We start from the raw sequence: 13,439 nt of genomic DNA, 5'->3' as shown, positions 1-13,439 counted from the left end.
CTGTTGGCAGAGTGGGGATGAGAACGCTAAGCTCAGAAGGAAGAATTCCTGGCTGCCCTGGAAATTCTCCATTTGGTTCCCTGGATCCTCTCCCTGCCCTTCGCCCTCTCTTTGTTGCAGCTACTGTGTCCTCTGGGCTCCCTGCCAGTTCAGCCAATGGGAGGCCCTGGCACGAGAAGACAGAGGTTGAAGGTTTTCCTCCCTCCTGCCCGGTTGGTGTCACGTGTCTGCCCCTCTCTGTGTCCCTCAGTGGAACAGTGTCTCATAGACTCACTGCCAACTTCACTTCCTTGATACATCCCTCACCCTGCTGCACTCCTTATGTGTTTTCTTTCTGTGAAACATCTGCCGTAAGACCTCTTCCTCTGGAGTCTTGTGAGAGACCATAGGGCTGATCATGTGCTGGGCCTAGGGCGCATGACGTGTCTGCTCACAGCCTATACCATTTCTCCACCCCCTACCCCCACCCCTTCATCCTTAGACTTCATTAGTACTAGTTCAGATCTAGATAAGAAAAAGATAACTTAGAAGAAATCAGACCTTTTCTAGACTCTTCCAAAAGTATGTATTTGCTTCTAATACTTTACTCAAACTTGCCCAGTTAAAATCAATTATTTAGTTTATTTGGTTCCATTTGAAAGACTTTAGTCTCTTGTAGATCCAAAGACAAAGCTGTGTCATATGGCTGTTACAAACACGGGTGCCTGAAAACAACAGAAACGTTCGCTCCCATTTCTGGAGGTCAGAAGCCTCAAGTCAAGGTATCAGCTGGGCCATATTCTTCTCTCAAACTCCAGCAAGTATCTCCTTGCCTCTTGCTGACTTCTGGTGGTGGCTGCCAATCTTTGTGGTTTCTGTGTGAGACTGTGGAGAGTGGTAGGGCTTGAGAAGGTTAGAAAGCCCATCTAAACCAAAGGAAGCTGCCACCACTTAGTACCCACTGACCAGCACAGGATGGCAACGTACTCTTATTTTTCTCCAAATGGACTTAGAAATTGGAATTTTAGGCATAATCTTTCATTATTAACTATGGAACATGAATACTTCTTAAGGTCCAGATCTGTGTCACCATGTTAAGACACAAAACTCCAAAGCATGCTATGTACCTAAAATTTTAAATTTTTTGATTCATTCAAGCATACATTTGGAAAATTTGTGTGGGAATGGATTTTAAGGGTGTGGGATAATTTTGGAAGGAACATAAAACTAAATCAGTACGAACTTGTTGATATAGCCCATTGAGCAGAGATTCCAGTTTGATATTGAAGCTTGTATAGTTAAAATGGTGCCAAGCATTTGATTGGTTGGCTGACAAATTTGTCAAAAGATGGCCTACTGAGAAGGAGCTGGAGATGCCAAATTTTCCTTGGCTTAGTGTTGATGAAGGGAAATTGCAATGCTGGAGTGGATTCACTGTGTAAAACTTAATCCTCCATAATGGGCATGCCCAGAAGACAAGCCCTTCACAAAATGGAAGGAGGAACACCTGCACAGAAGAGTAGTTCTGTGGCCGTTCTCCTCATGTCAGATCTTAGGGTGAGTGATACGGCTGCTTAATTGGGACCCTAATTGGAAGAGGTGAGATTTTTGTTGTTGTTGTTATTGTTTGTTTCTTCAATATAGGAATTCTCGGTGTGTGTGTGTGTATGTGTGTCTGTGTGTGTGTGTGTGTGTGTGTGTGTCTGTGTGTGTGTCTGTGTCTGTGTCTGTGTCTGTGTGTCTGTGTCTGTGTGTCTGTGTGTCTGTGTGTCTGTGTCTGTGTGTCCCTGGCTGTCCTGGAACTCACTCTGTAGACCAGGCTGGCCTTAAGCTCAGAGATCTGCCTGCCTCTACCTCCCTAGTTCTGGGATTAAAGGCATTTGCCACCATCACCAAGTGAGATATTTTTGACTGAACATGGCGTTGAGTTTGAAGACTTGGCAAAGGCTCTAATCTTGCCCTTGTCACTCCAATGCTTCTTCCTTTTGCCATGCTGCCTCTCACTGGCAGGTGTGTCCCCACTGCAAAGAGAAATGTGTCTCTTCTTTCATGAAGGGGATGTTGGCAAAGCTGGAAAGCTAGCTGGACGCTAAAAATAAGGCTAGGTTAAACATGAGCTGCAAGAAAGGGTCTGAGCTTGGGAGGGGCAGGGGAGGAACAGAGGCTCCTTGCCCATACTGCTGAGGCCTTGGGTCTGAAAAACTTCTGAGTTCATGACCAGCTTCTGGAACAAGAGTCAGGTGACAGAATAGGAAATCTTGCTTGTCTTTCCAACCTCATTGCCCACACCTCTACCCAGAGCCCTTACCACTTCAGGAAGAGTTAAGAGGCACCCTCCTCCAGAGCAGTCTTGTACATGAAGGCCATCCACAAGACCCTGCAGACTACCGCACCTTTACAGAGCTGCCCGCCACCTCTCTCTCCAGTGTGATGCCCCCATCTAGTCTGTACAACACTCAGCATGATCTAAAGCCACTTCATCCATTTCTGTGTTCACCTGTTTCTTGGCGTCCTGTCCCTACAGAATGTGAGTCTGAAGGCATGGGGCCCTGTGTCCGCCTTGTCACAGCTGTATCTCCGGAGCCTCCAATGTGTCTGACACCTGTTAGTCCTCAGACACAGTTGTTGGGCACAAATGGAGAAAGGAGGGGACCTCTCCTTCTGTTCTGGATGGCAACACTGCCTCACTCTGTCTCTGTCATTTGGTTTGCTCTTCTTTCCACATGGAGGGGTGTCACCAACTCAGGAAGTACCCTGGTGCACTCTGGGGGAAACCCTGAAAGGTAAAGGTAGTAGAGCCATGGGAGGGTTTTGCACTGAAAACAAAAGAAAACCACGTAAAAAATGGGACTCAAGAATCCAGGGAGTGCTCAGGAGGCCTGACAGATGCGCAGGCCAGAAGGAAGGAAATCATCTAGACTCTCAGAGACAGACAGCCATCAGCAGCTGTCTGTCTGTCTGTCTGTCTGTCTGTCTGTATCTGTTTCTTTCTGACATTGACATCCTTCCACTCTGCTATCATCTGCACTAGATTAGGCAGTTAGGACAATTTTTTAAAATTTAATATTTTGGTTAGTTACCCATGCAATATAAAATTAGCTCACATCCATGTGTCACTTGCAATAATCAATACAAAACTGCACTTATAGAACCAAATACACTGCAGAACTACAATAAGCCAGAGAACTTGTCAAGTAGGATTAGGAAAAAAGGTTGAATTTGCTGAGACAGGAGGGTCGATAGGGTGTAAACAAACTATCCGGTGAGTCTAGCTCTTATCAGAACCATACATGTAGTTTCCTAGCCTCGTAGGAGCCAGAACATGACAGTGCTTGAAATGTAGAGAGAATATGGGGCTGGAACATATACATGCATACATTATTTATATATACCACATAAAGAAGCACATACTAATCTTGCAGGAGAAATTGGAACAAAAAATAGCCCACATATTTAACATCAATAATGCTAGTTATTTTAAGGAAACAAATATACACGTACTCACATTTTGAAGGACTAGAGAGGCTGAAGCAGGAGGATAGTAAGAGTTTGAGATCAGCCTGGGCTACACAATGAGACTCTGTTTTGATATAATGGAAATAAACCAGGTCTTTGATCATAGTTCTCTGCATGGCGAAATGGCAAAAATAATGCTTGCTTTCCTAAGACTCCTAAGTTCTCCAGAACACATAAATACAAATTTATTAGAAAAATCAAATGCGATTTTTCAAAATATTTTATAGTAAAATATTTGTGTAAATTATCATCGTAATGATTCTTAAGAGACATGAAGCAAATTCTAGAATGCAGGATGAAGACCCAGTGCAGGGAACTGAGTGCACTTAAATACAGAAATGACATGAAAGAGCTGATGGATTTTTGTCATCAAAGCAGAAAAGGCTAAGAACCTCGTCACTCACAGTTTAACACTGAAAAACAGTGAGAGAAGAGACAAGATCTAGTGTTTCTATTCAGCTCCTCATGGGTCACAGGTGAAGGCCAAATTAAACCACGTGGCTTTTGATAGGTTCTTCCTATGTAGCTCCAGCTTAAATCCTCCTGCCTCAGCCTTCCAGGCCTTGGGATGGAAGGTGTGAGTCAGTACACCCAGTACAAAGACTTTTTTTTTTAAATAATGATATTTCTCAATGTTGCAAACTGTGTATTTTTCTTCATCACTGTGAGATTTTCTGTGATCCCTTGCTGGCATGTAAAGTTTTCTACACATTAGAGTTTTTATTTTATTTTCTATTCATTTACTGAAATCCAAATAGATTTAAGCAATTGGAAAATTCAAAGTCAGTATTGCCCAGTATGTATTTCAAGTGGCATTCAATATTTCTGACATTGCTGAAACATCACCAACATGTCTCCATGACTCATTTCATGAAACACATTGAAACTATATGTTCCAAAGTGTAGCTACCTCCCTGCCTCACCTTCTGCCTCACTCTGCCTATCATCTCTGTGATTCTGACTACTTCTAAGTACTTTGTTATGGACTTTTATGATATCATATAACGTATGCTTCATGTGTATGGTCAAGTTTTCAAAGAAACCAGCATCAGTTGCATGGCAACCATTTTATTAGAATAATACTGCTCCGTTGACAAAGGGAGTGTGTGGAGAAAGGCAGGCTATACTGTGGATGCAGCAACTGTGTGTGTTCATATTCAGAAGGCTAAATCTATCCAATAGTCCTGAGTGTTAACATCAACTCTTCTCAGTAGGAAAGTGAATTCATTGAGCTACAATTCACTGAGCACACAATCTAAAAGAGTTCAGGCCGATAGACCTGAGACCTGGCATTTCCTCCCAGCAGAGGAGCAGTAGACAGTCACTCTTGCCACACGATCTCAGTAGACACCACTGTGACGAGAGAAAGGGTAACACACTGATGTAATTATGAGTTTGGCAGGCACAGGGGTCGTCTAGGACTCTAAGCCCTCGAGAGAATTGTCCATTTTTATGCTCAGACACAATAAAGGAGAGACAGCAGAATGCCAACATGAATGGGGCTGAGTTAATGCTAACAGACCAAGTGGACAACCCAGCCAAGCCTGGGTTCAGAACCTTCTAAGCCCCTCCCTGTGGAATTTCCTCCTCTCTGGGATAGGGCAGGACTCTCTGGAATGAGGGTCTTGATTGGTTTGATAACCTGCTGTCATGTAGAAAGAAAGAAGGTTAGAATAGTATTTTTAGACTTTCTCAGTGACTTTGGGGAAGGATCTCTGACCCATGGAAGTAGTTCTGGCTCATAAGGCTCTCAGCAGGACAGAGTGACAGACCAAAGAGAGACAGAAGGCCAAAGAACAGCTTGGCTCTGAGGCTTCATTTGGGGTAGTAGTTTCTGAGCCCAGCAGTCCCATCAGGATGGGGTTAGCCAGGTCTCTGCCCTATAGAGATTATGCACCTCTTACCCTGACCCTTGTGACTCAGATCCCAGGGTACAATAGGCCCTTCCTCTCGAAGGTCAGCCCCTTATATGCATGAGTAATGATGAGACCCTTCATGATTCACCCTGAACCGAAAGGAATGGATCTCAAAGATCCCACACTATGATGAACACACACACACACACACACACACACACATTCACATCAGTTTCAGTTGGGAAAAATGATCAATGAATCAAGATGTATAATATGGTGATCATCTGTGGAAGAAAGAGAGAGAGGGATGGAGAGAGGGGGAGGGGAGGGGAATGGAGAGGGAGAGAGAGAGAGAGAGAGAGAGAGAGAGAGAGAGCATAAAGGGTATGCATGCTGCCCTGATGTTTGAGGAGAGCAGGAGATGAATTTCCCAAGTTCCGGATGGCCATCCGCCTTACAATTTCTTCTCTTTCCAGGTTGACCTCTGTCACACCATATTGCCAGCCTCATTGGAAGATACACACTTAAAATGGATAATCTCCTTGAAGAAAACACCCAGAGAACACTTGATGTCTACTCTCACACTTAAGTCTCTACTTGGAGTCCTGGAGTCGGGTTCAGACAGTGACCTTATCAGGTTCCTTCGACAGGTCATTTAGCCCCTCTAGCAAGAAGAGTGCTGACCCCACAAGGCTGCTTGGAGAGCCAATTGAAGTGCTGGATGTTACGTGTCTGGCACATAGTAAGTGCTTAATGGATGGAGTTATAATTATCTCCTAGCTTAGCTTCCAGCCCATCCCTGAACCAGTCACACTGGTCAGGTGATGTCACAGTCTGGCCAGCCAAGCTCGGGTCATAAAGTAACATTCTGAACTGACTGCAGCAAGGACTAAGCGTTGCAGAAAGGCCAGGGTGTGAGTGGGGAAGGCAGAGTTTCAGAGCCTATTTTTGTAGGCATCAAAGCAGGAGAAGATGATGGTACCTTAAAAGAAGGCGGTGATTGTGGTGTCAGGCTCGAGAATCCCATATTGTGCTTCCTGTGAGCTGAAGGAAGTAAAAAGTTCTCAACTGCTCCAACAGCTCCTTCTCTGTGTGGTGAGGAAGGAAGATCACAGGATGAGCAGCATCTATCAGCAGGCCCCCCCCTTTCCTTCACCACATGCTGCATGTTGCCGTGCACCTAGAGCAACTCAGCCTCTCAAAAAGCGCATACTGTTATGTGAGAAACAGGTTCGAGAGTCCCCTGCCAGGTGCACTTACTGCACACCACAGACAGTCCTTGGGGCCCACTAGAGACTCTCGCTACCTTTACACCCATCTTTGATTGCAAACAAGTCCTTAGGTTTCAAAACAGGAAGTAACCCAACTAGGGTTGCTGTTCTTCCTGGTAACCTCCCTTCCACAAAAGACAAGTCACCTGTTCTTCAGAGAGCAAAGAAACTACTCTGAGAAAGGAAGCATCGGCCAGAGGGGAAGGGATGGGACAGGTTTGTTAACTGGCCACGAGGACACTGGAGTAAGAAACCATGGCAATTGTTCCAGCGGTTTTGAGAAATGAGCATTTTGTTTCCCATTTTACACAATCTAAGTTACTACAAAAGCCCAGACTTTCTTGGTCGATCTCCCAGCTCACTCTTCCTTTGCAACAGCCCGTGACTCCAGCTGATTGCCTTTTCTCTGCACTGAGTTTTATGAACCAGTGGGAACGCAATCTGAGACCACCAGCATCCACTGGCAGGAGATAAGAATGGCCTTCTAACCATGTACACACAGGCACATCCACATGCACTTTGCATATTGTAGCTGGTAATGAAAATGTCAGGGCTTATCACTGTGAGCAGGCTCCCATTCATCACAGCCATTCCCCTCTTAAATTAGGACAGTCTAATTTCCTTGAAGTCAGAGGCAACTCTATCGGTTTCATCTTGCTCACCCAAAGCATGGTAAGACACTATTATCTCACACGTGGCAGGTGCTCCTGTAAGGTGCTTTAAATGAAAATGAGATGGGCTGTATGTTTTTATCTGCGCTCCACAGTTCTTTGAAATGTAAAGGACAGTCTCATCAATGTTAAAGAGCTGCAAAGTGGAACAATTCCTTGAAACTCCAAAGGGACAGAAACATTAGTTTGAAAGAGTATGAGGCGGTGGTATTCATGCTCATACACAAGGCATGCATGTGAGGGCTGCACACATGTACACACACACACACACACACACACACACACACACACACACACACACACACACACACACACCTCTGTTCCCACTTTGACTTTGATGAGCACCTGATCAATACCCGAAGGCCTCTCCAGCCTAAACTGAAGCTTCTCTTGCCAGAAAACCAAAGTTCCCATCCATTAATCATTGTCTAGTCCCTACCAGGCCAAAAATAGACCATGTGCCTGCAAAGATGTCTCAGGAAGCTGCCAGGGGCCTCCGGGAATAGCTAGTGTGAGCAGGAAAGACATAAATTATCCTGAGATGGAGAAGAGGCCTAGAAAGTGGGAAGCCACTGCCAGTGCCTTTATCTAAAACAGTCTGATTTGGGGATGGGGGGTGAGGGGACACATAGAAGTCATAGTGAGGACGGTGCCACTTCCTGGTTCACCCTGAGTTGGAATTAGAACAGTGGCTCCCTGTTTTTGTCTTCTCTGGGAGGCAGAGTGTGATCACAAGTGAAGCATGCTGACCAACCCAAAGTCACTGGCTCTCGGTTTGCTGGTGGGTCAGGAATTCTCTGGAACCCCGCTTTTGTTTTGCATTAGTCCTCTGAGAGCTTGGCACTAATCCTTCTGCAAGCATTCAAGCAGAGTGAACTGGAAAAATGTCAGGAAGAACACAGGGCATATAAAGAGCTTAATTAATTTAGTGAGAGCGCCGCCCCCCCTCCCATAACTCAAGCAGACTTTTATTGACCTGTTTCATGGTTGCTGTTTCGTTCTCATACTAACTGATCAGGACCTTATGGGTTATTAAAGAGGACAGTCAGCCTGACAAAGGTGGGTGTGTTCTCTGCTTGTTCAGTGGCATATTAAAGGACCAAATCCTGAATGTCAGCACAATGCTGGTATTGTTACCACAAGATGGTAACCCAGGCTACCACGGCTGCCCACAGTAACCTGGTGATAGAACTTTTAATTTGGTCACTCTTATTTTGTTTTCAGCATGGCACGGGGTCACGTGAACTGAGCTGTGCTCTCTATAAGTAGAAATCTCATCATCCCTCCTTCTTGGGACAATTCCTCAAAAGGACCAGAGGACCTCCTCATGCAAGGGGGAGGAGCAGTCAACATATGGGTGTGTCATGTTTAATTCCAGTCCCCAAGTCGCCTGGGCATCCTCTGTCTTGTGATATGCATCTTGTCATGAAAAGGAGGGCAGTGGTGATGCCCACTATGCTCATGTGGAACCCAGGCTGTGTCTGCACAGAGGTGTCCTACCCCATTCAAGAAACTCCCATGTCTCTTATGACCCATGGAGGAAACCTAGATGTTTTCTCTGATGTTCAGGCCTGTTCCCACTCTGGCCACAAAGCACTTCCCATTCCCTCCCCTTTGTTTACTCCACCCCACTAGACCCCAAGCCCCCTGAGTGGCTTTTGGTGGGTTTTTTAACAAACGCCTATCTCTTTACTTTAGAGCATCATTCCCTGTATGTATTCAAAAGAAAAAAAAAAGTCACTACTTTCCAGTCATTATGAAGTTGAAAATGAGGTAATATATGAAAATAATGCATATTTTCTCAATAGTAATTGACACAAATCATTTTCACTAGATTTTATTGTGTACTTTCTTATATGCTGGCCATTGTTCTAAACATCTTACACACTTTATATTGAACTCTTACAAAAAGCTGTATGAATAAGCCGGTTACTTAGCAAAACCTATTCATAAAGCAACAGTGATGAAATCTCAGGGATTTAAAATGCTCACTTCATGCTCAATGTCCTTTATGATCTGAAGGGGCCTCTAGGCACTGTAAGGCAAGCTGACCTCTAATGTCCAAGGCCTGTGCTGTGTCAGTTAACTTTCCTCTACTGTAACAAAATCCCTGAACCAATCAATTTACAAAGAGGAAAGTTAGCCAGGCAGTGGTGGCGCATGCCTTTAATCCCAGCACTTGGGAGGCAGAGGCAGGCAGATTTCTGAGTTCAAGGCCAGCCTAGTCTACAGAGTGAGTTCCAGAACAGCCAGAGCTACACAGAGAAACCCTGTCTCTTAAAAAACAGAAAACAAAACAAGACAAAAACAGAGGAAAGTTTGTTTTGCCTCAAGGTTTTGGAGGATTCGGGACACTTGCTTTGGTACTGCAGCAAGGCAGTGCACCACGGTGGGAACATCTGTCAGAGGAAATCCACCCACCCTCTGGCTGTCAATGAAGGAGGAGAGACCAGGGGTCACAATAGCTTTGGCGGCACACTCCCTGTGACCTAAGGACTCCTAGCATGCCCTCACAGCTCCCAATATTAGCAAGCTGGGAACCAAGGCTTGACACACAGCCCTTTGTGGAGACTTGAGAACTAAACTATAGCACACATCTAGGAACTCAAGTTCTGTCTGGAAATGACTCATACTAACCCTGCATAGTTCCTGGGCCCAAGGTATCTTGGATATAGGTATGGCGAGTCAGAGTCATACCTATCTAAGTACAAAGGTCAAAAAATGAGAACTAAGTAATTTAAATGTGGCTTTTGTGAAGTAGGGCAGAGGTCATTGACCTGGGTCTATAAAGGGTCTAGAAGTGATGATTTAGAGTTGGAAGCTACAGCTACTTGCTACAGGCAAACAGCCCCAGACAAGGTATAGATAAGCAGGCCTGTGTGTACTCAGGCCACACTGCATGGTAGGTCCTAGTTTGTTAATCCTTACTTGAGCGTTCTTTGCTCTTGACCTCAAGGTCACCTGAAACTTGGAAAATTGAGAACTGAACTAATATGCATGGTAACCCTTCTCTGTTAAATGCCTCCCTGATCAGCCCCCCTTCTGGTCAGGATTAAAGGATTTGCACAGACTCCAATGGGTCACTTCCCTGTCCAGCAGCCAAGGTCAAGGATAACCCGCCTTTCACTGGGGCCTGGCTAATTATTACTGTACAGGTTTAAGAGAGTGAAAGACCTATAATTTTCTTCCTAAAAATGACAACAGGAGCCCTAAGGACTAAACAAGCCACTGCTGACCCCTATCAACTGCATGGCTTCTAATGGCACAGCCACCGAGGGGGCAGTGACAACAGGCCTGTGCTACCCAGCTGGCAAAGTCAGTGGGAAGCTCTGGGCCATCCAACCCAGACCTTGTTTTTCCAGCTGATGCTGCCTGTGTCAGCTAATTCCTGTTTAGAAATGCATTCCAGGGCAGCTGGGTCTTTAAAGTCACACTGCTTGCTCACTGAGTTATTCAAACCCAGATGGCTTTGCGCTAACATGACCAGGAGATTGCTGGCCTGGCTTAGAAATTGCTCGAATGCCATAGAATCTGGATTTCCAACTGAGAACACAAGGCCTGGAGTATATTTGTGGCCTTGTTCCTATGTGACTCCAGTTCTAAGAGGCAAGGCTATGAGTTGGGGTGAGTGTAGGAGAAAATGGAGGCCTTACTGACTGCCACACATCTGAGAGGCACCTTATCCTCACCCATCCCTCATGCAACCTCAGTTTCCATGTGATGAAAACTAAACCAAGGCCAGTGTCATATGGTGTTGCCAGGAGGGTAGCAATGTGTGGGTTTTTGAAAGATCGCACGCGCGCGCGCACACACACACACACACACACACACACACACACACACACACACACACACACTCATGAATGAATGGCAGTCATCATGGAAGCAAGAAGGCCTGAGAATTAATCAAGCTAAAAGTAGCTGGGACCTGGCTCTGGGGAACTGGCAGAATCCAACCTAAACTGGGCTTCCCAGTGCTAACTGGGAATTAAACAGGAGAAACAACCTGAAAGGTGTGAAGAAGCATCTAGGGGAGCCTGCCTGCCTACCGGAGCCTTGCTAAATACTGCTCTCCCTAGGAGCCTGCAGGGGACAGGTCAGTGAGGCAGCTGATTGCACTGGACAAGGAAGCTGGGGCACCCAGGAGAGGCCTGGGGAGACCCATGGCCGGGCATCAGGGCTATGATGTACCGGAAGAGACTTGCATCAACTGACCCATGGATCCTCAGCAGCTGAGTAGCAGTTAGAGAACTGGAAGTTTACAGCCAATCGTTTCAAAAACCATGGGTGGGCACTGTCGACTCCCTGAGGATTTCCATTCTCCTTTTAGATTAGAAAGCTAATCTAGCCCACCTGCTGTGGTTAATGATAAAGTCACTGTCACCTATATCCTCCTTCAAAACCAAGACTGGACACCCCATTTACAGTCACATAACTAAATGTGGGTCACAGTTAAATTGACCATGGTAAAAATGGCAAGGCACACAAAGACCAGAATTAACTCAAACCAAGTGCGTAGTGGGTCTGCGGTGTTTCTGGCGTGGCAACCTCACTGCAGACTTGGTTCTGAGCTCTTTGTACAGCTCATGAGTTCACTCGGCAGGGTGCTGCTGACCGACATCAGAAACACCTCAGCTCACGTCTGAGACCGCTGTGTTCTCGTTCCCATGTTTGTACTGTGCAGACAAAACTTTCTTCTCTCACAAGAACAGAATGGTTTAAGTGAAAAACAAACAAACAAACAAAACAAAACCCCAAAGGCTTCAGATGTACCCTCCCACCACATCTCAGCATGCTCGCAGCCAATCAGAACAGCGTTGGCTTTCACGCAGCCAATCAGAACAGCTCTGGTTTATGCTGTGATACGGAGTTTGATTATAAAGTTTGCTGTTTGGGTTAAATTAACGTCACATTTGAGTTTCATGTTTTAAAAGTATTCAATGAATTTTGTATTGGGATTAGGCCAGAATTCCCAGCAAGCTGTGAAATGGCCCTAAACATTGTTCTGCCTTGTTTTATTACCAACTTATGTGGATTGGCGTTCTCATCATTCACGACTATAAAATCAAAATATTGACCAACTCTGAACAATACTGAAGGTTCTCTGTGTACCTTGACATCAGCACTCCAGCCAAGAAGTAATTTTCTGTGTAAGAATACACAAGCAAATCTTTTTGTTTTTGTTTTTGTTTTTCGAGACATCTTTAAGCAACAGTATAATTATTTGTGTATAACTGGTAAGAATTATTTTAAAATAAATTAAGTTATGATTTACTATCAGTAAATGCTTGATTTTTAACCTAATTTATATACCTAGGGTTTTTCAAGTACAGGGGCTAAAGGGATGGCTCAGTGGTTCAGATCATTTGCTGTTCTTCCAGGGGCCCCAGTTTCAATTCCCAGCAGTCACATGATAATTCAAAGCCATTCATAACTCCAGTTTCAGGATATCTGACTCCTGCTGGCTTCTGAGGACACCAGGCATACAAACAGTATGCATACATGCATACAAAACGCTCATACACATAAAAAAACAAACCTAAAATATGTGTTTATGTGTACATGAGTGTGTGTGTGTGTGTGTGTGTGTGTGTGTGTGTGTGTGTGTGTGTTTTGAAGACTCTCAAGTGCAAAGTCGTAAGTGGTTAGAAAGCTCAGATCTAGACAGCAGGATGGTAGCAGGCCAGAAACAACTGTCTAACCGCTGGCTGCTTTCTCTGACTTCTCGGGGGGCTGAGCATGGGGCTCACTGGTGCGTGTATGCTTAAGAAGTATGAGGTCTCCAGAACCCCAAAGAGGGTAAATAGATACTGCAATTGGAGGGCTGTGGCTATATTTAAACAGAAGGTGGAGGCAATATTCTGAGCTACCTCCGAGGTGGAAATACATTGGTTCCCTCCCATACCCTCCAACTCTAGACCCAGCATCTCTACCAAGAGAGGAAGTTTATCTCCCAAGCCAAAAGACCAAATATAAGCACTGTTTTTGCCTGACTTGCTTGTAAAAAAAATCTCAACTTCTGACCCAGACATCTCCTGGCTGTGTGTCCTTGGGCCCTCTCTGAGCTTGGACTACCATTCCCACTCTCCCAAAACTGAAACCAGGGTAGAATTGGGAATCTTTTTGAAGACTGTGAAGTGATAGAT

The 13,439-nt window shown here is 45.1% G+C and overlaps 2 long non-coding RNA genes across 4 annotated transcripts; one reads left to right on the top strand and one right to left on the bottom strand.

The window, feature by feature from the left end:
* Positions 1–597: 597 nt before the first annotated feature.
* Positions 598–7,016, bottom strand: Gm12107. Of its 3 annotated transcripts, XR_003949654.1 has the most exons (4): positions 6,960–7,016; positions 5,810–6,439; positions 2,477–2,755; positions 598–864 (listed from the first exon to the last, which is right to left on the bottom strand). It is a non-coding gene; the product is annotated as a predicted gene 12107 (long non-coding RNA). The 3 variants fall into 3 exon arrangements; XR_872345.2 differs by lacking the exon at positions 6,960–7,016 and having other exon boundaries at positions 6,334–6,439; XR_003949655.1 differs by lacking the exon at positions 6,960–7,016 and having other exon boundaries at positions 5,981–6,318.
* Gm39675 lies at positions 1,392–8,347 on the top strand. The gene is made up of 2 exons (XR_872346.3): positions 1,392–1,578; positions 5,828–8,347. It is a non-coding gene; the product is annotated as a predicted gene, 39675 (long non-coding RNA).
* The last annotated feature ends 5,092 nt before the right edge of the window (positions 8,348–13,439 follow it).

This window comes from Mus musculus, chromosome 11 (assembly GCF_000001635.26).
Source record: "Mus musculus strain C57BL/6J chromosome 11, GRCm38.p6 C57BL/6J".
In the NCBI taxonomy this organism is placed as follows: domain Eukaryota; kingdom Metazoa; phylum Chordata; class Mammalia; order Rodentia; family Muridae; genus Mus; species Mus musculus.
This window is presented reverse-complemented; position numbering and strand designations above follow the sequence as displayed.